The following is a 25,018-nucleotide window of genomic DNA, read 5'->3' on the forward strand; positions in this document are numbered from 1 at the left end:
TTAGAAAATTAATAACATGAAAATTCAGCAGTGCTGTAATGGTCAAAATTAATCTACAGGTAGTAAAAGTTTAAGAAATAGTTTTCACACTATGAAAATACATGAATTATTACTTTTGAATCTTATCCAAACTTTAAGTGTTTGTGTAATGGTTGGTAATTTTAATAGATGGCTTATTAAAGAACTGAACAGGATGCCTGGTATAGACCTTGAGACACAAGCGACAGCTCTGTATGATGGTGTGTATAAATATGCCTTATCTGTTTTTATGTATTTTGCTGACTGGGAAGGATTCTGAAGCCAACATAGGTAATTATCATCTCAACACATCTTAAAGTATTATTTTCCAACTTTCAAAGTATCTTCAGAAAATTATAATCTTTGGCATATATGTTTATATATCTACACTCATATATACACAGGTATAATATATGTATATACATATACACATACATACATAATGTTATATGGCAGACAGCCTTTGTGCTATTCAATGTCCTTTTATTTATTTTTATTTATTTTTTATTTTTTTAAAGATTTTATTTATTTATTTGACAGAGAGAGATGACAAGCAGGCAGAGAGGCAGGCAGAGAGAGAGGAGGAAGCAGGCTCCCTGCTGAGCAGAGAGCCCGATGCGGGGCTCGATCCCAGGACCCTGAGATCATGACCTGAGCTGAAGGCAGCTTAACCCACTGAGCCACCCAGGCGCCCCTCAATGTCCTTTTAAAATCCGGATTGAAAATCTTTGTTTCTTATGGGTTTGTTTATTTTTCCTTGAAGTTCGGCTTTTGGTTTACATATTTTGGGGATGCTATCAGGTGCATATAATTCTAAAATTATATCTTCCTGGTGAATTGAAATTTTTATCAATATGAAATCTCTTTATTTCTAATTTTTAAAATTAGCATTCAGTCTGTTTGCATTAAATGTAGCTGCTGATGTATTTTATTTAATTCTATCATTTTATTTATTTATTTTTAAAATTTGATACACCTCACCTATCTCCTTATTTCTCCCTGGATGGTAAAGTATATTTTTAAAAATCATTTTTACCTCTATTATCTTGGTCCTTATATACTTCCGTTTTATTCACATAGTTACTGACCTGTACATTACAATTATTTACTTACTTACTGTACATTACAATTATAAACTTATGAAGTTTAAAGTTAATACAACTTTGCCCTCCTTTCAGGTAATACAAGTAATTTAGTATTGCACTGTCCCTGTTCCCAGCTTTACTTTTTTCCCTCCATTTTGAATTTCTGGGTTATTTCAACATTATTACTCTATAGAAATGGAGAAAGCAATTTAAGAAGACATAATAAATTTAATATTGATACAATCTAACAACAGTTTTAACTAGAAATTCTAAATTTACTGATTGTGTCTTCCTCTGACTATCAGAGCTGCTAAGGAAACTTTTAGTCAGCATATGTAAATTCTCATGTTTAGACTTCTAAAGATTTTTAAGTAAGTTGTGCGTTCTAAAGGTTTTTTACTTTAGCGTTTTTATTGCATTGGAACAATTCCTGGCCAAATACCACCACTTATCTCATGTACCACTTGGTGGGAATGTTTGATCTGAAGACTTCTGTATATTTTCTATTTTGGGAAAGTTTATGCCATGTCCTCAACACTCTTTTGGTGGCTCTCCCAATGGACATATGTTGGAGACTCCCAACTGAGTCTCTAGTTTTGAACTGCTTTTTTCAAAATAATGTTTTTACTTCTTTATCTCACTTTCATAGATTCTGTATAAATTTCCTAGTATACTTCTATTTTATTAATTCCCTCACTACTATCTTTCTCACCTATTGAGTTGCTAAAGATTTGAACTCTAATTTTTATTTCCAGGACTTCTAACTGTTTTATTTATTTATTTATTTATTTATTTTTTAATGCCTGTTTTGGGGCATTTGGATGGCTCCGTCAGTTAAGTGGCTGCCTTTAGCTCAGGTCATGGTCCCAGCGTCCTGGGATTGAGTCCTGCTTTGGGCTCCCTCTTCAGCGGGGATCCTGCTTTTCCCTCTGCTTGCCTCTCCCCCTGCTTGTACTCTTTCTCTCTGTCAAATAAAATAAATAAAATTTTTAAAAAATGCCTGTTCTCCTTTCATTTTTGCTTGTTTTATTTCACAATTTATTGATTTTTTTCCATAAAAATGTCATTACTTTATCTCTTTGAGTATCCTGAAATTTCATTTTGTTGCTTCTTAGTTTTCCCTATTTGTTATAAACCTTGGATTTGTAGATTCATCTTGGGGGCACATATTTTTTCCCTTTATCTTTCTTTGCTCACTCCTCTACTTTGTTGCAGTTGTCTTTACATATACCCCGTTGTTCCCTGTTCAGAATCAGGTGGTAGGGACAACTCACTGGTGATTTGGGGTTAGGACAGATCCACTTGCTTAGCCAGTTGCAGCTCAGCCCATATCCTGACTGCAAGGATATTTACTTTGTCTCAAGAAGATGGGCACATAGCTTTATATAAGCTATAGCCCCAGCAGGCAGGTCTCTGGTACAGCTCTTTCCAACCTCTTTTCCATTCCAGTCTGTTACTTCAAGCAATGGGACTGGCTCTGATCTTCTGCTTCAGATAGGGCACTTTGAGTCTCCATCATCATTGAAAATATGAGCCCCTGGCTACCTTTGCCTGCCCCATCCGCTGGTTTACTACTTTGTGTTTCTGTTAGGAGTTTCTTCTTTTGGAATATAAGTTCCATAAGAGCAAGGACTTTGTTTTGTTCAGTTCAGAGTCCTGTGACTGAAGTTGTATATCTATTACATAGTAGGTGCTCAATTAAAGCTCATTAAATGAATGAATGAATGAGTGAATGAACAAATGTTTGGTTACTGAACCACAGAGATGTTTGTTTTTATAAGTTTGGCTACATATTTTAAAAAATTTCTACCTTCTATATTTTAATCTTTCATGCTTATTTGTGGTGGAGAGTGAGTGGCTCAAAGCATGGATTTTCAACATCTTGATCTGAAGTTGTGGCTAAGTATATATGTTAGTACAGTTAGTCATTTGCCTATTAGGGATGAATAGTGTGTGCTATGGTTATTAGTACTTTTATCTCACACAGCCAAATGTTTTAAAGTTTTAAGAATTTGAGCTCCAGAAATTCAAACTAATTTCCTAAGCACATCTTGATTTAATTTTCCTCCATGCTCTAATGGTGGATAACATTAAAAATTTCACATTATATTTAGCTTGATGGAAACCTGCCAAAAATAGTCATTGAACACAGCTTGTCTAATTAGCCCTTTTCCGCATGACTGTAATTGTGAAAGTGGTGGAAATTTCTGCAGAAAATAATATGCCCAAAGAATTAATTAGAAACGTGCCACCACGGAGGATTTGGCTTATGTATTAGTTTTCTCTTGCTGCTATAACAAATTGCGACGAATGTAGCAGCTTGAAACAATATCCATTTGTTATCTCATAGGTCTATAGAACAGAAGCCTGGCATGGCATGGCTGGATTTACCACTTAGGGTCCCCAAAAGCCAAAATCAGGGTGTTTATAGGGCTGCGTTCCTTTCTGGAGCCATTGGGAAGACTTCCACATCTAACCTGCATTAATTATGCCTTTTTATGTTCTGTATTTCTGATGCTTTGACATCTGAGACCTTGCTGACCCTGGAGAGACTGACCCTCTCAGGCCTAGCTAACTTCTGGAGATGGTAAACGTACTCGGCAGGTGTGCATTTCATAAGCAAATTAACCAATCTGGAGCTCTTACCCATGCCACCTTCTCCATTGGGCTGTCACACTCAGGGCCAGTATTCCCCTGCTCTCATAATCACAGGGCCAGCTACTGGACAATTGGGAAAACCCCTATGCCTCAGAACCTAATGATATTATTCAAACTAGTCAATTCTAAATCTCCCTACCCCGCTATGCTGGTTCCTTCCATGGAAATTACAACAGAGACAATGCCCACATTTTCCCCTCTGCTCTAGACTTTGACTGACCCTAGCACCTCCCTGTGTGGCCTTGTATGGTATGCCTGCCTATTCCTCTTGGCAACCGTGAATATCAAACTATCTTTTTAATGGCAATGGTCTCTAGATTGCTTGGCTCCACCATTCCTGAATAGCAATAAAACCCATGTTTTATTTATTTATTTGTTTGTTGGGGGGCCGTGAGGGGAGAGCACAAGCAGGGAAGCATCAGGCGGTGGGAGAAGCAGGCGCTCCGCTGAGCAGGGAGCCTAGTGTGGGACTCGATCCCAGGATCCCAGAATCATGATTTGAGCTGAAAACAAATGCTTAACTGACTGAGCCGTCCAGGCATCCCTCAAACCTATGTTTTAAAACACATGCTTATTCAGGTTGTGGGCAGAGTCCAGTTCTTTTTCATGCCTTCCACATGGCCCCTCCACCTTCAGGCCTGCACATCAAATCCTTCTCATGCTTTGACTGACTCTTCCACTGTACCTCTCTGACTTCCTCTTACCCTTTTAAGGGCTCATGTGATTACTTTGGGTCTACATTAATAATCCAGAATAACTTCCTTACTTTAATGTTAGCTGATTAGTGATTTTAATATCTGCAACATCCTTTCACCATGCAATGGAGCGTAGCCATAGGAGTAATACAAGGGGGCAAATATCATGGAGGTCAAAATTCTACCAGTGTAAGTTAAATTAAAAAAAAAAAAGTGGGACGCCTGGGTGGCTCAGTTGGTTGGACAACTGCCTTCAGCTTGGGTCGTGATCCCAGAGTCCAGGGATCGAGTTCCGCATCGGGCTCCCAACTCCACAGGGAGTCTGCTTCTCTCTCTGCCCTTCTCACTCATGCTCTCTCTCACTGTCTCTCTCTCAAATAAATAAATAAAAATCTTAAAAAAAAAAGTGCTGATTTCAAAATTTACATTGGGAAGACATTATCAGAAGTTGTAATATGTTCTTATGTGTTCATGTTGCAGACTGTGGTCTTGGAGTTTATTCGTTTAAAATTTCTATGACTGAAATAGCTTTAAATAATAGTATGATTAAGAGAATTACACTGTAAAGATTTACTCAGGTATGAGTCTAATTTTGCTCCTAACATGCATAAGGCCAAGATCCTAATCTCGTGTGACACTCAGACTGCGCTCCATTTGAAATTCCTTATATTTCTGTAAGGGGGATCTCAGGTGTTTCTGTATCCCTTCATGCACATTCACTCTCACAAGACACCTTAATACTTACCATATTTTTCCATCATTGAGTCTTTATATGGATTTTGTCTATTTTCTTATATATTCATTGGGGGAAAAGTTCTGAGGCACAATGACATGTTGAAAGTTTAAAAGTCTCACTTGATACTTCCTAGTACAAACAGTTAAAAATGCTTTATTCTCTGCAGTTAATACAGGACCAAATAATGCAAATGTAAAACATCTCAGAGGCAAACATCTTCCAAAACCACTTTACCCCAATACCCACGGGCTCCTCGAGATAGTCACAAGTATGTTCCTCTCACCTTGTGATTGCTCATCCTTACTCCCTCTAACCTTGTTGTTATATGCGCCCTGCTTTTTTCTTTTACTTCATTCTTTTTTTCTTATGTCTACTTCTTGCTTTCTCCTTTCTTGTCCTATTTTTTTTTTTTTTACTTTTTCTAATGTGCATGTTTTGTTCCTTCTCTATGGATTTCACTATATGATTTTACCACTCACTTTATCCTAGTTTTCCAGTTTCCTTGGATTGCTCTTACTTTTTTCTTTTCATTGTGTTTTTCCAGCAAGCATTGTTGTCTTACATCTTCTGTTCCTTAAATACAGTATTTCCTTTCAAAGCACAATTATACAATCAATTGTTTGGCAAATAGCACCCATTGAAGTCTATTGCTAGGTGAGGAATGAGAAATAAAATTAATGAAAAATAATTAGCAGTGTGATCCTGGATTTAGACATAGGATCTTCCTCACCCATAATGATTAATCCCATTTTCTGAAGTTTAAGCTTTAGTTTTCTAACTTGAGAATATTACAGGTTAGAATAACATGATGAGGACAGGTAACCACTTGAAGGTTAAGCGTTTTTCAATTTCTTGCCAAAACAGGAGGGCATGGCAGCCTTACGAGTTGGCTCAGGTTCAGAGACATGCTTCTCATGTTTGTCATGCTTTTATAAAAGAAGTTCAGAGTTGCTTCAGCTCAACATCTCATTTGCCAAGAGTTCTGAATTTATTCCCGTAGGGTACACTGTGGTTAGTACACTATGTGCTTAATGAGTCTCTGGGGATAAAGCTTGACTCAACTCCCTCAAATATGAACTGTCATTATGTTCCCCATGAAAGTAGATTAACCATAGCTTTGCCATTTACTTAGTATGTTGCTATGCTGCAGCTATAGCTCCTGAAAGATTGGTGGAGTTTTCATTTGGCTGTGGTCATTTTAACAGAATCAGACTTGGCCTTTGCAAAATCATTTTGCTTTTAAGAAGTCAGACCTGATCTTTGAAAATCCTTAGGACCTTTTGTGAGGCTTTAAAAAAAATATTTTGTGAGAGTCAAGTCCAGTTGTATTTTTCCTTCCTTTTAAAAAAACTGCCACTATCATGGAAAATCTGGGCAGATGAATAATTCCCCCTGTTTCAGAGTTAAAACAAAGCCATACATAATGGTCATGCAAATGATAGCATTTTGCCTGTGTTAGAATCATTCTACCATTTTCTCCTGCTACAAATACAAGTTAAAAAACAAGTTAAAACAAGTTAAAAAAATACATTGTTTCCTATGTAACCAAGTGATTCTGGTCACTTCTCTTTGTTACTTGGTTATTCAGAGTGTCATCTCTTGTCAGCTGTGGAAGTGAGATTCTTTCCTTGTGTACCTCTGATAATCAGGTGGGACATTTTCTGTGATACAGTAAGGCTCCTGCAATTGTGGTGCTTAAGAGATGCTTTTTTGTGAGACTAATGGAATACCATACTATCTACAGTAAACAAGTGATCAAATCAGTAACTTAAGGCAGGATTAATACTAGATGTTCCGTCATAGTCTAAAATTCACAGTACATTGGGGCACTGAGAATTTTACACACACACACACACACACACATATATAATGTATATATGTAAGCATATATACATCTTTTTTGCATTGTCAAAAGAAATAAAATGTAATACATCTTTTTTGCAGTGTCAAAAGAAATAAAATGTAAAATGTAGCAGGAAGGATTTAAGCTTAAAATAATTTCTTAAATGCTGAAATTGCTAAGGGATTTTAACATTGACTGAGAGTCTACCATGTATCTACACTTGACACACATCCTCTTATTTAATTCTGCTAACTACCACATGAGGGAGGTATTATACTCCTCATTTTATAGATAAAATGGAGACTCAGAGAATTAAAAGTATTTAAGGTGACTGAGATTGGGAAAGCCAGGTTTCAATACCAGGTCTGTCTTTATCTAAGTTTATGTTTTTTTTCAGCACAAAAAGAGCTAGGACAGTAATTGAGGTTTTTTGTTTTTGTTTTTGTTTTTTTTTCCCACTGAAAGTTTTTATATCCTTATTCCCAGGATCATCTAATTGAGATCTGAAGGGAAAATAATGGACAGAGAACTGTCTTCAGTGTCAGGAGATCTGGGTTCTAGGGCTATCCCTGGTCTCCACATCAGAAAGTAGACATACAGCTGTTGGCTTTGCTTGGACTTCATCAGTTGCAAAGCACTCTTGACAAGCAGGGTGCTATTCATGAATAAGAAAATGTCATCCCTGGTTTTCTTGTGGTTCCTACTACCACTCACTTTACTTAATCTACTTTTGGTCAGAGTGGTTACTATTAGAATACTCAACTGCTTGAATGACGAAGACGTGGATAGTTAGACTAACTCATGTCTGCTGCCTTGCTTAGAGTATCACGGAACTAGTAGAACAAGAAAAAGAATATAAATGGATCCTATCTTGTGGAAAAAAATTAAAAAACATAATAATTTTTGGATTCAATCTAAGATCATATGTCTTACTGACTTCTGAATTCAATCCAGGATCACAGGTAGTCAGATCCTAATGAAGTGATCTGGCTCAGTCTACTTTTGGGTAGTCTAGGTTACATTCCTACTTTCTGGGTAAAGGAACAGAGGCTGAGAGGTTATGCATCTTGTCCTAGTTCACAGAAGCATTGTACAGAGAGGAAGAAGAGGTGTTTGTTTTGTTTTTCACTAAACCACTGTCTGGGGGATCCAGAGAGGAAGAAGAGTAGAACTCATTCTGAGTAAAGTGATCTTCCTCCTGCAAAACACCAAAGCAAGTCTTGGTTTTCGAGCTATTTCTTTTCTATGGGAGCCCTTAGTTTTGCATTCCACAGCCAGGGAATGATCTCTCGCCTCACTTTCTAAATCAACCATTGTGTTCAATCTAAAATGATAACTAATACTCTCAGAAGGAAAAGGATCTTATGCAATAGTTCCCTCTAACAGATGCTAAAACATTCACATGTTGCATCTGCTAGCTCCAGACCTCCACATCTTGATCACCCAACATTTGCGCAAATCCTCTGGTTTCAGAACCAGGTTGTTCATCACCTTTTGACAAACTTTCCTTCAGTAGCCTCTATTTTCACTCCAGGCGTTTAGAGCCTGCTATCTTATTTGTCATTTGATAAACTAAAATGTGAAAAAAATGACCAGTTTCTGATTATACCTGGTGTACGTGTTTCTATACCCCTCTGCAGCACTTTCTGTAGCTCTGGGCTGGAATGACCCTCATTATTGGACATGCTCTGCGGCTACTTGTTAGGGAAGCTGTAGAAAGGATCCATGCATCAGATGAAGTCTTTGATGAATTTTTGACTCTCTGAATCCTATGAAGCTATGATTTTGTAATAGCAACATTGGTTAGTTGAGAGAAATAGATAACTACTTGCTGGTAATAATGATCAATGTAGTTAGCCATTTTATTGATTTAATTTTTGTTAAAAAATTTTAAAACTTTTAATTCCAGGATAGTTAACCTACAGTGCTAGACTAATTCAGATGTACAACACAGTGATTCAACACTTCTATAGATTACTCAGTGCTCATCAAGGTATAGTCTTAATTCCCTTCACCTATTTTACCTATCTTCCCATCTACCTCCTCTCTGGTAACCATTGGTTTATTCTCTACAGTGAAGAGTCTATTTTTTGGTTTGCCTCCTTTTTTCTTTGCTCATTTGTTTTGTTTCATAACTTCCATGTGTGAGTGAAATTGTACTGTATTTGTCTTTCTCTGACTTATTTCGCTTAGCATAATTTTCTGTAGACCCATCGTGTTGTTGCAAATGATAAACACCTCATCCTTTTTATGGCTGCATAATATTCTTGTGTGTGTGTGTGTGTGTGTGTGTTTATACACACCACATTTTTATCCATTTATCTGTAGATGGACACTGGGTTGCTTCCGTTTCTTGGCTATTGAAAATAATGCTGCAATGAACTTCAGGGAGCAGACAGCTTTCTGAGATGATGTTTTAATTTTCTTGGGTAAATACCCAGTAGTGGAATTATTGGATCATATGGTGTTTCTGTTTTTAATTTTTTTTTTTTTAAGATTTTATTTATTTATTTGACAGAGATCACAAGTAGGCAGAGAGGCAGGCAGAGAGAGAGAGAAGCAGGCTCTGCACTGAGCAGAGAGCCCGATGCGGGGCTCGATTCCAGGGTCCTGGGATCTCCGAAGGCAGAGACTTTAACCCGCTGAGCCACCCAGGCGCCCCTGTTTTTAATTTTTTTTTAAGATTTTATTTATTTATTCATAAGACTTTGTTGAGAGTGTTTATAAATGGATGTTAAATTTTGTCAAATGGTTTTGACAAAACCCAAATGGTTTTTCTGCATCTGATGAAGTGGTCGTGTGATTTTTATTCTTTGTTTTGTTGATGTAGTATATCACATTTATTGATTTGTAAATATTGAAACATCGTTGCATCCCCAGAATAAATCCCATTTGTTTGGGTGAATGATCCTTTTGATGTATTGCTGAATGTGCTTTGTTAATATTTTGTTGAGGATTTTTGCATGTATGTTCATCAGAGTTATTGGCCTATAGTTTGTTTTCTTCCTTCCCTCCTTCCTCCCTCTTTCTTTCTTTCTTTCTTTCTTTCTTTCTTTCTTTCTTTTTCCTTCCTTCCTTGTTATTATGTCTTTGTCTGGTTTTGGTATTACAGTAATGCTGGCTTCATAGAATGTATTTGGAAGCTTTCCTTTCTCTTCCATTTTTTGGAATAGTTTGAGGAGAATAGGTATTAACTCTTCTTTAAATGATTGATAGAATAGATGAATATATTGATAGAATAGATAGATAGAATAGATTTGATAGAATAGATGGCCGTGAGGCCATCTGGTCCTGAACTTTTTATTTTTGGTAGTTTTTTGATTACCAAGCCAATTTTGTATTAGTAGTTGGTCTGTTCAGATTTTCTGTTTCTTCCTGATTCAGTTTTGGAAGATTGTATGTTTGTAGGAATTTATCCATTTTTTCTAGGTTGTCTAATTTGTTGGCATATAATTTTTATAATATTCTCTTATAATCCTTGTATTTCTATTGTGTCAGTTGTTCTTTCTCTTTTGTTTCTGATTTTAATTTATTTGGGTCCTTTTTATTTTTTCATGATGAGTCTGGCTAAGGATTTATTAATTTTGGTTTTTTTCCAAAGAACTAGCTCTTGGTTTTATTGAGGTTTTTTGTTTTTGTTTTTGTTTTTTGCCTCTATGTCATTTATTTCTGCTCTGATATTTCCTTCCTTCTACTCACCTTGGGCTTTGTTTGTTTTTCTTTTTCCAGTTCCTTTAAGTGTAAGTTTAGAGTGAGCTTTTTCTTTTTTTTTTGACATGGGCCTGTATCACTGTATATCCATCTTAGAACTGGTTTTGCTACATTCCAAAAAATTTGGACTGTTGTGTTTTCATTTTCATTTATCGCCATATATTTGTTTTTTCTTTTTATTTTTTTTGTTGACCCATTGGTTGTTCTGTATAGTGTTGTTTAACCTCCATGTGTTTTTATTTGCTTCTTGTGATTGATTTTTAGTTTCACATTGTCATTAGAAAAGATGCATTGTATGATTTGTCTTCTTTAATTTATTGAGACATCTTTAGTGGCCTAACATGTGATCTATTTTGTGGAATATTCCACGTGTATTCAAAAAGAATGTGTATTCTGTTGTTTTTGAATGGAATGTTCTGTATATATCTTTTATGTTTATCTGGTCTTATGTGTCATTCAAAAACACTATTTCCTTATTGATTTTCTGTCTGGATGTTTATACACTGATGTAAGTGAGGCATTAAAGTCCCCTACTATTATTGAATTACCATCTGTATGTTAATATTTGCTTTATATATTTAGATGCTCCAATGTTGTATGCATAGAGATTTACAATTGTTATATTCTTCCATTGGATTGATCCCATTATCGTTATGTAATGCCCTTCTTTGTCTCTTGTTTTAAAGACTATTTTATTTGATATAAGTATTGCTATTCCAGTCTTTTCTCCACTTCCATTTGCATGATAAATATTCTTCCATCCCTTTACTTTCAGTCTGTACGCATCTTTAGGACAAAGATGCGTCTCTCATAGGCAACGTTTAGATTGGCCATGCTTTTTATTATCCCTTCCATCACCCTTTGTCTTTTGATTGGAGCATTTAAGCATTTAGGCTTTAAATGCCCTATGGAGTTTTGAAGGGTCATTGGGAACTTTGTATCTTCAAGTCCTATTGGATATTGCCACAGAGGCCTGAGGGATGATAACAATAGGATAAATTTGTCAGCTTCACTGCTTGACTCCAACCATTCCATCCTTATTTTCTCATTATCTTTATGATCTAGTAAGTATTCTATAATGTGTTTATATAAACTTTTCCTGCAAAGGGCCAGATTTAAAAAATTAAGCCTTTTTGAATTTTCTTACATCTCAGTTACATTGTCTTCTTTCTTCTCTTTCTCTTCTTTGTCCTCTTCAATTCTCTAAAATTGTGAAAATTATTCTTAGCTTGCATGCAGTACAAAAACAGGCTGAGACCACACTCAGCTCAGGGTTCATTGATGGCAAACTCCTGGACTATCCCTTAGCTTTTATTTGTTTGTTTTTAAACATCTCCTTTTAATAGTTAGGTTGTTTCCATTTTCACTATGTCAACCAATGCTATAGTTAAAAATCCCACCACTTGTGTTTTTGTTCATGTGTGCCAACAGAATCTTAGAAGTAGAATTAATAATTTAAGTGTATTTGTATTTAGCTCTAAGACAGGCACTGCCAAATTACCCTCTGTAATTGTTGTATCAGTTACACTTCCAGTAATAGTGTATGAAATTGTTTTCCCTATACCTTTGTAAAACTTGATATTATCAAACTTTAAAAATTTTGCCCATCTGATGGGTAAAAAATAGTGTCTCCTTTTTTTTTTAAAGATTTTATTTATTTATTTGAGAGAGAGACAGGGAGAGAGAGCATGAGTGAGGAGAAGAGCAGAGAGAGAAGCAGACTCCCCGTGGAGCTGGGAGCCCGATGTGGGACTCGATCCCAGGACTCCGAGATCATGACCTGAGCCGAAGGCAGTTGTCCAACCAACTGAGCCACCCAGGCATCCCTAGTGTCTCATTTTTAAAAATAATATTTTCTTCATTCCTAGTGATGCTAGGAATCTTTTCATATATTTATGAGATGTTTAAATACATTTTCTATGAAATTTCCCATTAGTTTGCCTTTTTGTCCTTTGTTATTAATTTGTAGGTGTTCTCATTAATCTTTCCTCTGCTTTATATGTCTCAGAATTTCCAACTATTTTGTCACTTGTCTTTTAACACTGTTTAAAAAGTTTCGTATTTATATTTTCAGCCAACTAAAACTTTTACTTTGTGAATTCTGGGGTGTTGTGTCTTGTTTTAGATGTCTTCACTCTCAGGTTAGATGTGTGTCCTTTTTAATAGTATGCTTGACTAAATTTCTATCAGAATTTGAAAATAAGGTTTATGAGGAAAATAATGGTTTCTTTCTAACAAGTTATATGATTTTTTTGTCTTAATTTTCCTGCAACAGCTAAATCCGTGGTTCAAGTATGGTAACTATCCTACTACTTAAACTCTTCAGTAGTTACTACAAGCTGTCAGTGCTAAAATGGTAGCTCTACACCTAAAAACTGACACTGGGTTTAAGCTGGGCAAGTTTGAAAGATTATCACTAGCATCTGAATAAAATTCCAAGGCAGAAAAAAAGGTCAGGAGGAGAGTTCAAATATGAGTGGGACATCTTTAAGAATCTGAATTTGGGAGACAAATTTTACCAGCAATATTGATGTGTTAGTAGGGAAACAGGCCTGGAAATGGGAACAGATGCACCCAATCTGGGGGAATCCATAGCCACAGTTTTCAATCCTGTGAGATTATAACTTCTGTAGGCTCACAGTCCTTTATCAGCAATTCTGAAATCCAGCAACCTCTGCACACCTGACTTAAAAAAAAATTATCATTGAAATATGACTTAAATGGATGTGAGACTGTGTTGAAAGCTTTTATCCCACTTGGTTTGAAAATGCATACATTTCTCTGAATAAATAATGATGTAGTTGATTTTAAGTTGTTCTGGAGGGTATTGTGTAGTATCTGGTATGTGTGCCTCCTTATCTCTTTACTTTCCTAAAATCCAAAAAATTCTGAATTCTAAAACCTATCCAGCCACAAAGATTTCTGTTGAGGGATTATGAACTTGTAATAAATATCTTACCTGAAGGCCCTGGGTGGGATCAACTTTCTTTTTGTCTCTTTATGGTTTTGGTTTCACTTTCTAACATTATTTTTAATAATAATACATTTAATAAATGTATTTTTACTATATGTATTTTTACTATATGGTCTCAATTTTTTCATGATAGGGATATAGAAGATAACCTCCAAGAGGACCCACAGTAATACTTGCCCTTATATAATTTTCCCCTGTATTAATTCAGAGCTGCCCTATGTATGCATAGAGAATATGGTGATGTGTGACTTCTGAAGCTAGGCCATAAAAGACATTTCAGCTTCTGCCTTGGTTTCTTAGATCCTTGGTTCTGGAGGAAGCCAGCAGCCATGGCATGAAGACATACAAAGAGCTACAAGAAGAGACACAGATGAAGAGGAATCAACTTGTCAATCATGTGGGTGACACATCTTGGAAGTGACTTCTCCAGCCCCAATTGAGCCTGTAGATGACTGAAGCCTTGGTCAACACCTCAACTGGACCCTCATGAGACACTGAGGTCACAGCTGCCCAACCAAGCTTCTCCCACATACACAACCCACAGAAACTCTGAGAATAATAAATGACTGTTGTTGTTTTTTTAACTGCTAAGTTTTTGGGTGATTGGTTATGCAAAAATAGATCACTAAGGCAATGAGTGTTAACCAATGAATAATTAATTAATTCCAAAACATCTACTGTTTTGGAATTTGTTTTCTGCAGGGCCTCACACCAGTGAATAGACTTACCTGGTATTTGATCCCTGATGACGTTTCCTTTATAATTGTATATGGACAAAATCTGGGATTTTATAATTTATCATACATAGTATTTAAATTTCCCCCCACTGTTCTTTCCCTTTTCCTCTTTGAGAGAATTGCTGGTATAATCTTATTTTCATGAAACTCCTATTGTGTGACTGATCTGATGGTTAATAAGTAGTTTCGCATCAGCGATCTATTGCTGTGTAACAAATCACTCAAAAACTCAGTGTTTTAAAACAATGACAATTTATAGACGGTCCCCTTATGATGTTTTGACTTAAGGACGTTTTTATTTTATGATGGTGTGATAGAAATAGGCATTCAGTAGAAACTGTACTTCAATTTTTGAATTTTGAATTTTTTTCCCTGAGCTAGTGATATGATACTCTTGTGATGCTGGGTAGCCGCAGCCAGGCATGGCTCCCCATCAGCAACAGAATCACGAGGGTAAATGACCGATACTTACAACCTTTCTGTTCCCATCCAACCATTCTGTCCTTTACGTTCAGTCTAGCATTAGAAAAATTACATGAGGGGTGACTGGGTGGCTCAGTCATTAAGCATCTGCCTTTGGCTCAGGTTATCATCCCCGGGTTCTGTGATTGAGCCCTGCATCAGGCTCCCTGCCCAGTGGGAAGCCTGCTTCTCCTTCTCCTTCTCCCTCTCCCCCTACTTGTGTTCTTTCTCTCACTGTCTCTCTCTGTCAAATAAATAAAATATTTTTTAAAAAATTACATGAGATATTTAACACTTTATTATAAAATAGGCTTTGTGTTAAATGAGTTTGTCCAACTCTAGGCTAAGGCAAGTGTTCTGAGAGTGTTTTAGGTAGGCAAGGCTAAGCTAGGATGTTTGCTAGGTTAGGTGTGTTAACTGCATTTTTAATTTATGGTACTTTCAACTTACAATAGGTTTATTCGGAGTAACTCTATTGTAAGTTGAGGAAGATATGTACTGTTTCTCATGCTTCTGTGGGCTGGCTGGGTAAATTCTCTGCTATTGGTTAGATTTCTGCATGGAGCTTTGTTCATCTGCGGGGTCTGCTGGAGTTGAAGAGTCTAGATGATCCAGTGTCATGTTTGGGACCTCAGCAGTGATAGTTGGAAAACTGAGACCCCTGTCTTCACATGATCTCTCATCAGTATTTGAACCCAAGCTTTTTCCCGTGGCGGCTGAGCCCTTAGAGAACACAGGTGGAAGCTACAAGGATTCTTGAGATCTCAGCTTCGGAACTTTCACAGTATCACTTCTATCACATTCTAAAGGTGAAAGCAAATCACCAGACCAGCTTAGATTCAAAGGAGTGGAGAAAGAGCCCCAGGTCTTTACTAAAGAAAGAGCAACATTGCACTACAAAAGAAACACAGTCTCAGGGAGAAGTGATTCCTTGGGAGACATTTTTATAATGATATACCACATACTTCCTTAGGAGGAACTATGAATATTAATTTACAAGATTCCAGCAGCCTGGGTTCCTGAATATAGAGTCAGAAGATCCAGGATGATCCATTCATCAACCATACATAAATTAAGAATCTACTATGTGTTGGCCCTAGGGAATAAAAATATGTAATCCCTTACTTGAAGTATGAAACAGATTTTTTTTTTTTTTTGGTCTCTTCAAATTTGGTCCTTTAGAATTAGAAAGATAAATAAATAGATAAAACACAGCAATGGGTATTTCTCAAGTGCCTTCTGTGCTTAGAATTCCGCTATTATCCCTGAGGCACTTTGCTAGGAGATAAATACGGCAGCCTCTGTGAGTTATTGATGCTCTTTGCAGATGTGTCTATGGATCCCATACTCTTGGCCATAACATCTGCCCTTAGGGTGTTTGATAGGGCATCTGAGTCCTATTTGGCTCCACCTGCCTTTCTGTTATACACTCTACCATATGGCAAAAATGGTAGGATTGAACTCTCATGCCTTAAAATAATTGGAGTAGGTGTCAGAAGGAGGTTATGGAATTGTCTGTCTGTATTTGATGTGCAGAACAAAGTACTGAGCATTAGATTACAAGGACCTGAATAAGATATGACAGAATCATAAAGCAGGAAGAAAGAAATGCAAATCATCTAGCCATCCCTCTCATTTGACAGTTAAGAAAATTGAGACTCAGAGACATTAAATGACACACTCTTGCTAAAATATCTATTTAGCAATTGACCTGAAAGTATGGTCTAGGAATTCTGACTTTCTATCTGATGTTCTTTTTGCTGGTGTCTTCCACTTTAAGACCTTATATCCAGAGCGCCTGGGTGGCTCAGTGGGTTAAGCCTCTGCCTTTGGCTCAGGTCATGATCTCAGGGTCCTGGGTCTCAGGGTCATCGGGCTCTCTGCTCAGCAGGGAGCCTGCTTTCCCCCCTCTCTCTGCCTGCCTCTCTGCTTCATTGTGACCTCTCTCTCTGTCAAATAAATAAATATTTTTTAAAAAGACCTTATATCCATAAGGAAGATTAGTGACAGTATCTAAAATTGATGAAGAATTAACTTAATGTATGTCAAACATGGTGCTAAACCTGGAGTTTCTTAATCAATCCTCACAACAACTGAAAGAGTGGTATTGTTAGTACTTCCATTTATAAAGGAGGAGAGCTTAAGTAACTTTCTCAAATTCTTTTTTTTTTTTTTTAAAGATTTTGTTTATTTATTTGACAGACAGATTACATGTAGGCAGAGAGGCAGGCAGAGAGAGAGGAGGAAGCAGGCTCCCTGCTGAGCAGAGAGCCTGATGTGGGGCTCGATCCCAGGACCCTGAGATCATGACCTGAGCCGAAGGCAGAGGCTTAACCCACTGAGCCACCCAGGCGCCCCAACTTTCTCAAATTCTAAGAATCAAAATTTCAGAGACAGTTTCTTATTCAGGCATTCTTACCCTAGACACCATGCTCATAATCCCTGTGCTAGTCCTACTGTATGAATGAGGCTGACAATAATGAAAAATCTAGGTTATATGGGAAATCTTTAGGTCCTGAGTAAGGTACTAGGCTACAGACAGAGGACATGCCGATGTTGGGTGTAGAACACAGAGCCTGGCTCATGGTAGAAGCCTAGGCTGAGTTTGAATGAATGTCCAAATATCCCATGTCCTGGTGAACCGACAAGTCAGTAGATTACACATTATGATTAGAATTTTTCTCTTTCACCGAAGACATTGCTGATGATAGTCCTGTCATAAATTAGTTAGGTATAGCTATTGTATGGGAGGGATAATAAATCTTCTTTTTCATATTCCACTTTATAAATGATTATATTTGTGGTCCATTTACTTATTCATTCAATTATTGTTTCATTCAAGAAATTGAGCATCAGATTTTTGCAAGACATTGTATTAGACACTGAGCCACTTCAGGGTCAGCTTTGGAAACTGGATAGATAATGGCTAAATCATGAAATAAATTTGTTTTTACTCCTGTAAAATCCCAAATGGGTGTTTCTTATAAATAGGTGGATCTTTTCCAAGTAATAGTTAATACATGTAGCTCCTCTCAAGGCAGCTGCATGCATCCACATCAAGCTCCAGAAGGTGGAAGAATGTGGAGGATGTCACACATGTGAGACTTTTATGGCCTAGACGTGGAAGTGGCACCTATATCTCAACTAACATTCATTGGACTAGAACTCAGATACCTGGTCAAAACCTAAGTGTGAAAGAGCCTAGAAAAAGTACATCACTGTATGTCCAGAGAACAGAGGGAATAGTGGAAAATGGGGAAAAAGACTGCGAAACCTTCGGACTTAACTCCACTTCTCTCTTAATTCATCAGTCCTTCTTTAAAACTATCCATCCTCTTGAATTTCACATAAATATTTATAAATTTAAGTTTTTTATTTTATAAAATTTAAAAATTCTATTGTCAAATTTCTTTTGAAATCACATTCAACTCTTTTATTTTATAGATGAGAAATATGAGGTCAAGAGAGGTTAAATAACTTGCCTACCTTCCCACAGCTTGTAGACGACAGAGCTAAGATTACAGCTTGGGAGTTTCTTGATTTTCTAATGTATTTTTAAAAGATTTTATTCATTTATTTGGGAGACAGAGAATGAGAGAGAAAGAGAGAGAACATGAGAGAGGGGAAGGTCAGAGGGAGAAGAAGACGCCCTGCTGAGCAGGGAGCCAGATGAGGGACTCCATCCTGGGACTCCAGGATCAAGACCTGAGCTGAAGGCAGTCACCCGACCAACTGAGTCACACAGGCACCCCCCCCCCCGCCATTATGTACTTTTAAATAATATCAATATATTTCCAAGTTATTATTATCTGTTTTATATTTTCACTTCCCACAGAACAGTTTGAATTCGTTTTGTAGAGAGTTCAATATGAAAATTGTTTATTTATTTCACTTATTTTGTATTTCATTTTATTTTCTTGTTCAAAGAGGTTCTCACTATAGCCTTTAGGTGGCACAAGTTAGCTAATCCAAGGCTGTCGTGCAGCTACAATAATTAGAGAAGGTTCAAGTAAAGTTTATAGAAAACAGGAGCTTTGAAGAAGTTATTGATTGGCTTATGCTATTTATTGTGGATCTCCGTAGCATTTGCTAATGCTGTTTGCGTCACTAGGGTGTTCTGAAGACCTATACATTGATGTCTGGAAAGTATTTTATGTACCACTATAGGATGGTACTGCAGCACGATGCTTTGCCTTCGTTAGGGCAATAACAATGATTTTGAAATGAATTTTCCCACTTGCTTTCCTTTTTCTCATTCTTATCCTTGGAGGGGTTGTAAACTCCTTTCCCAAGGTGTCAAGGAGAAGTGGTATTTACCCCGTGCTTCTTATGTTGACCAGCACTCTGGCAGTCAGTGTGAGGAATCCTAAGGAAATCTATTCTTTCTTGAGATTAAATTCAGTTCTGAAGACAATATTTAGCTAAGAAAAAAAAATCACAGAAAAAGCAATTTCAAATCAAAACACCGAGTGATTATGTGAATAATTAGTCCCTCTGCTGTGAACATGTACAAACACTCATCCTACACCACGTAGGTGAAAATGTGTTGAATTGAGAAAGGAATTGATAAAATTTTTCTCTACTGTTCACCTAGAGTGCACTCTTTGGCTTTACCCTCTCTGATCTTCCAAGTTCTATGATTTTGTAAAGAGTATTGGAATCTGAATTGGAGTTTGAATATGCTAACTTCATTTCTCCTGACAATGTCAGTTGCTAAGTTTATCTAATAATACGAAGTAGGCGAAGCTAACTGTTGGTGTTCTTGGAGTCAGCATTGTGGGTCCTTTCTCATTTTGGGTGGTATTCTTACCCTCAGCTCATTCCCGCCACCTAAAGTTTTTGTGTTGTGTTCCCATTATTCCTCACAAAATCCACTCTCTCAATCTTCACAATAAAGCATATGTAAGTTATGCCAACCTCCATTGTTCCTGATATCCACCAACTTTTAAATTTTAATTTATCTCAACCACTTTGTAAAAGTGTACACATGGGCATTATAAAAAATCAAATGATATAGATAAAGACATCCTAATTTCCATTTCCTGAAGTTTCCACTGTAAGCACTTTCATGAAAATTCTTCCTTATACATTTATATATGCATACATATGCACAAAAATGGGTGAAATTGAAGTCCTCCAGAGATTAGCCTAGTCTACCAACTATGTAATTTGCTTTGCTACTGGTAAGACATCTTGCATTACAGGCTCAGGAACTTAAAATACATTGTATCCAGGGACGCTTGGGTGGCTCAGTCCGTTAAGCAGCTGCCTTTGGGTCGGGTCATGATCCCAGGGTTCTGGGACTGAGCCTTGGATCAGGTTTCTTGCTCGGCAGGGAGCCTACTTCTCCTTCTTTCTCTGTCTGCCATTCTGCCTGCTTGTGCTCTCATTCTCTCTCTCTTTCTGACATATAAATAGATAAATAAATATTTAAAAATGCATTATGTGCAATTATCTTTTGTGAGTTAATGATATATCTATCTTTCAAATATTCCAAAATGTGAAAGATTATTTCTGATGCTCCATTTCTATTTTGGTATATCTTACTATACAATGGACACCTGCATTTGGCTTTTAGTGCTCCATTAGGAAAACTCACAGGTATGGTTCCTATTACTTTATGAAGGAAAAGGGTTAGAAAATTTTGGGTATGAGTCAGTGAAAAAATGATTAAAAACATTTTGATTCTAGTCCATTGGTTTAGTCACTATTATTTCTTCTAGAACAAAGTTCGGTATCTTTTTTTTAAAGACTATTTATTTGACAGAGAGAGACCCAGCAAGAGTGGGAATGCGAGTAGGAGATGGGGAGTGGGGGAGTGGGAGAGGGAGAAGCAGGCTTCCTGATGAGCAGGGAGCCCAATGTGGGGATCATGACCTAAGCCAAAGGCAGTCACTTAACAACTGAGCCTCCCAGACACCCCCAAAGTTTGATATCTTGAGACTATATTATGGCTTCACTATTCCCCTATTAAATTTCAAAACTTTATTTAATATTTTATATGGAAATATCTTCTATAGAATGCGGAATCCTGTACACTTGATCTCTTGAATACTTTTCTCCCATTCCAAATACCTGCCAATCTTTTTTTTTTATCTTTTAAGTTTAGATTTTTCTTTCCTCTTGTTCTTATTCTAATCTGGACCAGCATTTTTTCCTTCTTATTTCCATTCTGAAGAATAGGGTTTTTCATCCAAGATAAACTATTAACTAATTAAACAGGTAAGCTTTTTAATAGTGTGCCTAGTACATTTCCAAGTGCTGTGAAGGTTATGGGAAGAGACAGTGTTGTTTAGCTGTTTAGCACTTGGATCTTCAACTCAGGTTGTATGAGTTTGTACATCTGTTTTACTAGCTGTGAGAATATGGGCACCTTTTCTTCTGTGAAGATGACAGTTAAGAGGAATTCCATCAAAGATTGTTTATATAATTAATAGAAATAATCTACCTAAACCATTGATCCCAGTACCTGGTACATAATAGCCAATAGATGTTATTATTTTTACTTACAATTCTTATCCTTCATTATTATTAAAAAGTGTTTAACATGAAGACTATCTCAAGGAAATACATGGTTTAGCTGAATTAATATTCATATATAAAGACACAAAGAACAGGGGCGCCTGGGTGGCTCAGTGGGTTAAAGCCTCTGCCTTCGGCTCAGGTCATGATCACAGGGTCCTGGGATGGAGCACCGCATCAGGTTCTCTGCTCAGCGGGGAGCCTGCTTCCCCCTCTCTCTCTGCCTGCCTCTCTGCCTACTTGTGATCTCTGTCTGTCAAATAAATAAATAAAATCTTAAAAAAAAACAAAGAACAGAACAAAATGACAAAATTGAGTGACATAGATTGTGAAATTGTCAGTAAGAACTCTAACTAAGGAGGAGTTCATGAAGAATGCAGGGAGTTAGCTGAAACTTAAAGGTAGGTTTAAGTCTGCAAAGAAGATAGACAAAATTCCTTTGTGTAGACAATATATGTTAATGTTAGTTTTTCTTGAATATCAAGACTTGGGATCCTTCCATCTTTTATGGATAAGCTACTTATAGTGGTAGATTCTGGCAAGACCAAGAGCACTGTAGCTTCAAGGCCCCAGGGTTTGATGAATATGTGCTGTGGGGATTAATAGAGCAGATGAATGAGTAACAGAAATGGTAATTAAGCAATATGATAGGACAGACTGTGGCATAACAATGATTAATGGGATGTCTCAGGTGAGCACTGAGGCACAAGGCAGAATTGAGAGCTCTTGGTGTACCAGAGAAGTGTTATTAATCAGCATTACATCATGCTTGAGAATAGTTTATTGAAATTATAAAATAGGTACTTAAAATAACATTAAAAGCACAATTTTAAACATGCACAATTGATTCTAGTGAAATCCTATGCCAGAAATGTATTCCAACCTTTCAGAGGACTGTACCCCAAGAAAAAGAAAAAAAAAACACCTATGCTTCTCAAAGCTGAAAGTAGCCCATCGACACGGTGTTGCCCTGCCAACTTTACCTTCTTAAAACCATTCTTTTCATTGGAAACTACAGTAGAGACCAGCAAAAACAGAAACGAAATTTTGGCAGTGAACTTCCTCCCTCATGTGCCTTGTAATGTCGCCCAAGCTGTCAGCCAAGGCTGGCTGTTTCTTCCACACCAGATCGCCAGGGAGTGTGTAAAGGAAGGGATTCTGGACAATGAACAAGCATCTGTTGAATTTGGGACAACCTATTGCAACTCTACATCAAAGAAAAAAGATGGAATTTGGGGGTTGATGGTCCATGAAAGAGATCAGGTCTTTCACCTTGAGCTGCTGTTGTGGGTTCATCCCAGTAGGAGTACAATTCAGCATCTAGCATTGATAATCAAGTGGTTAGACAAGAGGTCAACATCCAGAGTCAGATTTGGGTTGCTACTTAGGAACTCAGGATCTAGAGAAAAGCCAGAGTTTGGAGAGGCTTTTGGACAGAGAAGGGAAGAAGAAGCAATGTAGTACAAAGTTGATGCACTTGATCAGGATCAAAGAGGTGGCTATAATATTAGGCCATCAGAAGCTAGGAAAGAGGCATGAATATGTTCTCCCTCAGAACAACCAGAGGTAACCCGACCTTGATGTTGCCTTGATTTTGGACTTATGGCTTGCAGAACTGAGAGAATAAATTTCTATAGTTTAAAGCTACCAAGTCTGAGGTACTTTTGTTATAACAGCAACAGAGAACTAACAGCCTATAGAGCTTGCCTCAAGAAGTAATTTTGAGTTAAGGGGTTCAAAAACTTGCTAACTTGCTGAACTCAGTACCCGGTAATAAGTCTCTACATTTCATTCCGGCAGTCTGGGTTTGTGAGGCCAAAGCAGAAAGATTTGATATGGATGAATGGATGGATCACTCTGCCAGTTTTATTGCAGATCATTTTTTTTCTTTCTGAAATGGGTGGAAGGCTTTTATTTCACAACTCATGCCTATCAGCTTGCTTTGATAGCTGTCAAGCAGGATGAGTTTAAATACTTTGATGAATAGTTAAAATACCAACTTAAATGCAAAGTTTCTTTTTCATCTGTTAAAAGAACACAATTCTAGAAACCACAGACCAGGGCTTGGAGCTCTGGTTTCATTAATTTATTCATTAAAGTATATAATAGGCATATTCAAGGGCTCTGTCTTCTTGGGATCCACATCTCATGTGATGAAACTAAACTTCCGTTTAGTACAGTAAACTTCCTTTACTTAGTTTATTCTTCCTTCAAGTTCCCCTCAGTTGCTGTATAAAGATTCAGGCTGGTAAAATGGGTAAAAAGGAGGACGATGATTTTAAAGAAGGATCCGTTGCTCCATGAAAAGATTAAATCCATGGTTCATTCATTTATTTAGCAAGTATTTATCGAGAAGCCTTTGGGCAGACACCTTTTAACGCACTGAGGGTACAAGAGTGAACAAGGCAAACCTCCCTCACCAAGCTTAATTTCTATTGGGAGAGAAAGACACTGAACAGATAAACCAATGACAGGATGTTTCTATCATTTATCACTTTTTTCCCCCCAAGGAACCTGGTTCCTCTAAAGGCAACAACTTCCATTTGAATTCCTCCTTTCCACTTTTGAATGCAAATCTGTCCTTCATCCAACAACCAAAGTGGTATTTCTTTTTTTTTTTTTTAAAGATTTTATTTATTTATTTATTTGACAGAGAGAAATCACAAGTAGATGGAGAGGCAGGCAGAGAGAGACAGAGGGAAGCAGGCTCCCCGCTGAGCAGAGAGCCCGATGCGGGACTCGATCCCAGCACCCTGAGATCATGACCTGAGCCGAAGGCAGCGGCTTAACCCACTGAGCCACCCAGGTGCTCCCAAAGTGGTATTTCTAAAGCATAAATCAAGTCATTTCCCCCCTGACTTTGCCTGTCAGGGGCATCTCTTGCACTTAGAATGGAATCCAGACTCCTGCAAAGTTTTGCATTATCTGGCCCCGCCAACCTGTAACTTATTTTCATGCCAGTTGCCCCCCTTCTCACTTGTTCAGCCACATTGCTTTTCTCTCCTTGAGTACCCACCCACACAGGTAACTTCCTCTATCTGCAATGCTTTTCATTCCTTCCTCTTTCAAAAGGTCTTTCCTGTTATTCCCTATCATAGCATCTATTACAGACTGGGAATATATTTTTATTTGTTTTGTACTTGCTCCCTGCCAGTCTTCCCCTGACTTTGCTTTATTTGAAACTCCCTGAGGGTCTGGGATTACAGTTGTGTACCTAGAACCTAGCCCAGCATTTGGGACATAAAAACTATAGGGAAATATTTGTTGGATGAATTAAAAAAAAATGAGAAATGTAGTAGTGACTAGGCACCAATCTTTTAAGAAATCAACCCATTGCAAAGAGTTACTTAGATTATTTTTATATTAAATGTGTTGCTTTATACAAGTGTTATCTTCTAGTCCTTTTGTGCCTATGGTTGTAGGTCCAGAAAGGAGAAAGTTTGCTGGGGGTTAGGTGATTTGTTGCCTTCAGACACACTTTTATGTTCCTTCACAGTAACAATATATTGGTTAACAAATTGAAGACAGCCATCTAATAAATATAGCTGGCTATTGACTATATGTATCACCAATAAAA

This window comes from Mustela putorius, unplaced genomic scaffold (genome assembly GCF_011764305.1).
Source record: "Mustela putorius furo isolate JIRA1106 unplaced genomic scaffold, ASM1176430v1.1 tig00000224_pilon_pilon_pilon, whole genome shotgun sequence".
NCBI classification, from domain to species: domain Eukaryota; kingdom Metazoa; phylum Chordata; class Mammalia; order Carnivora; family Mustelidae; genus Mustela; species Mustela putorius.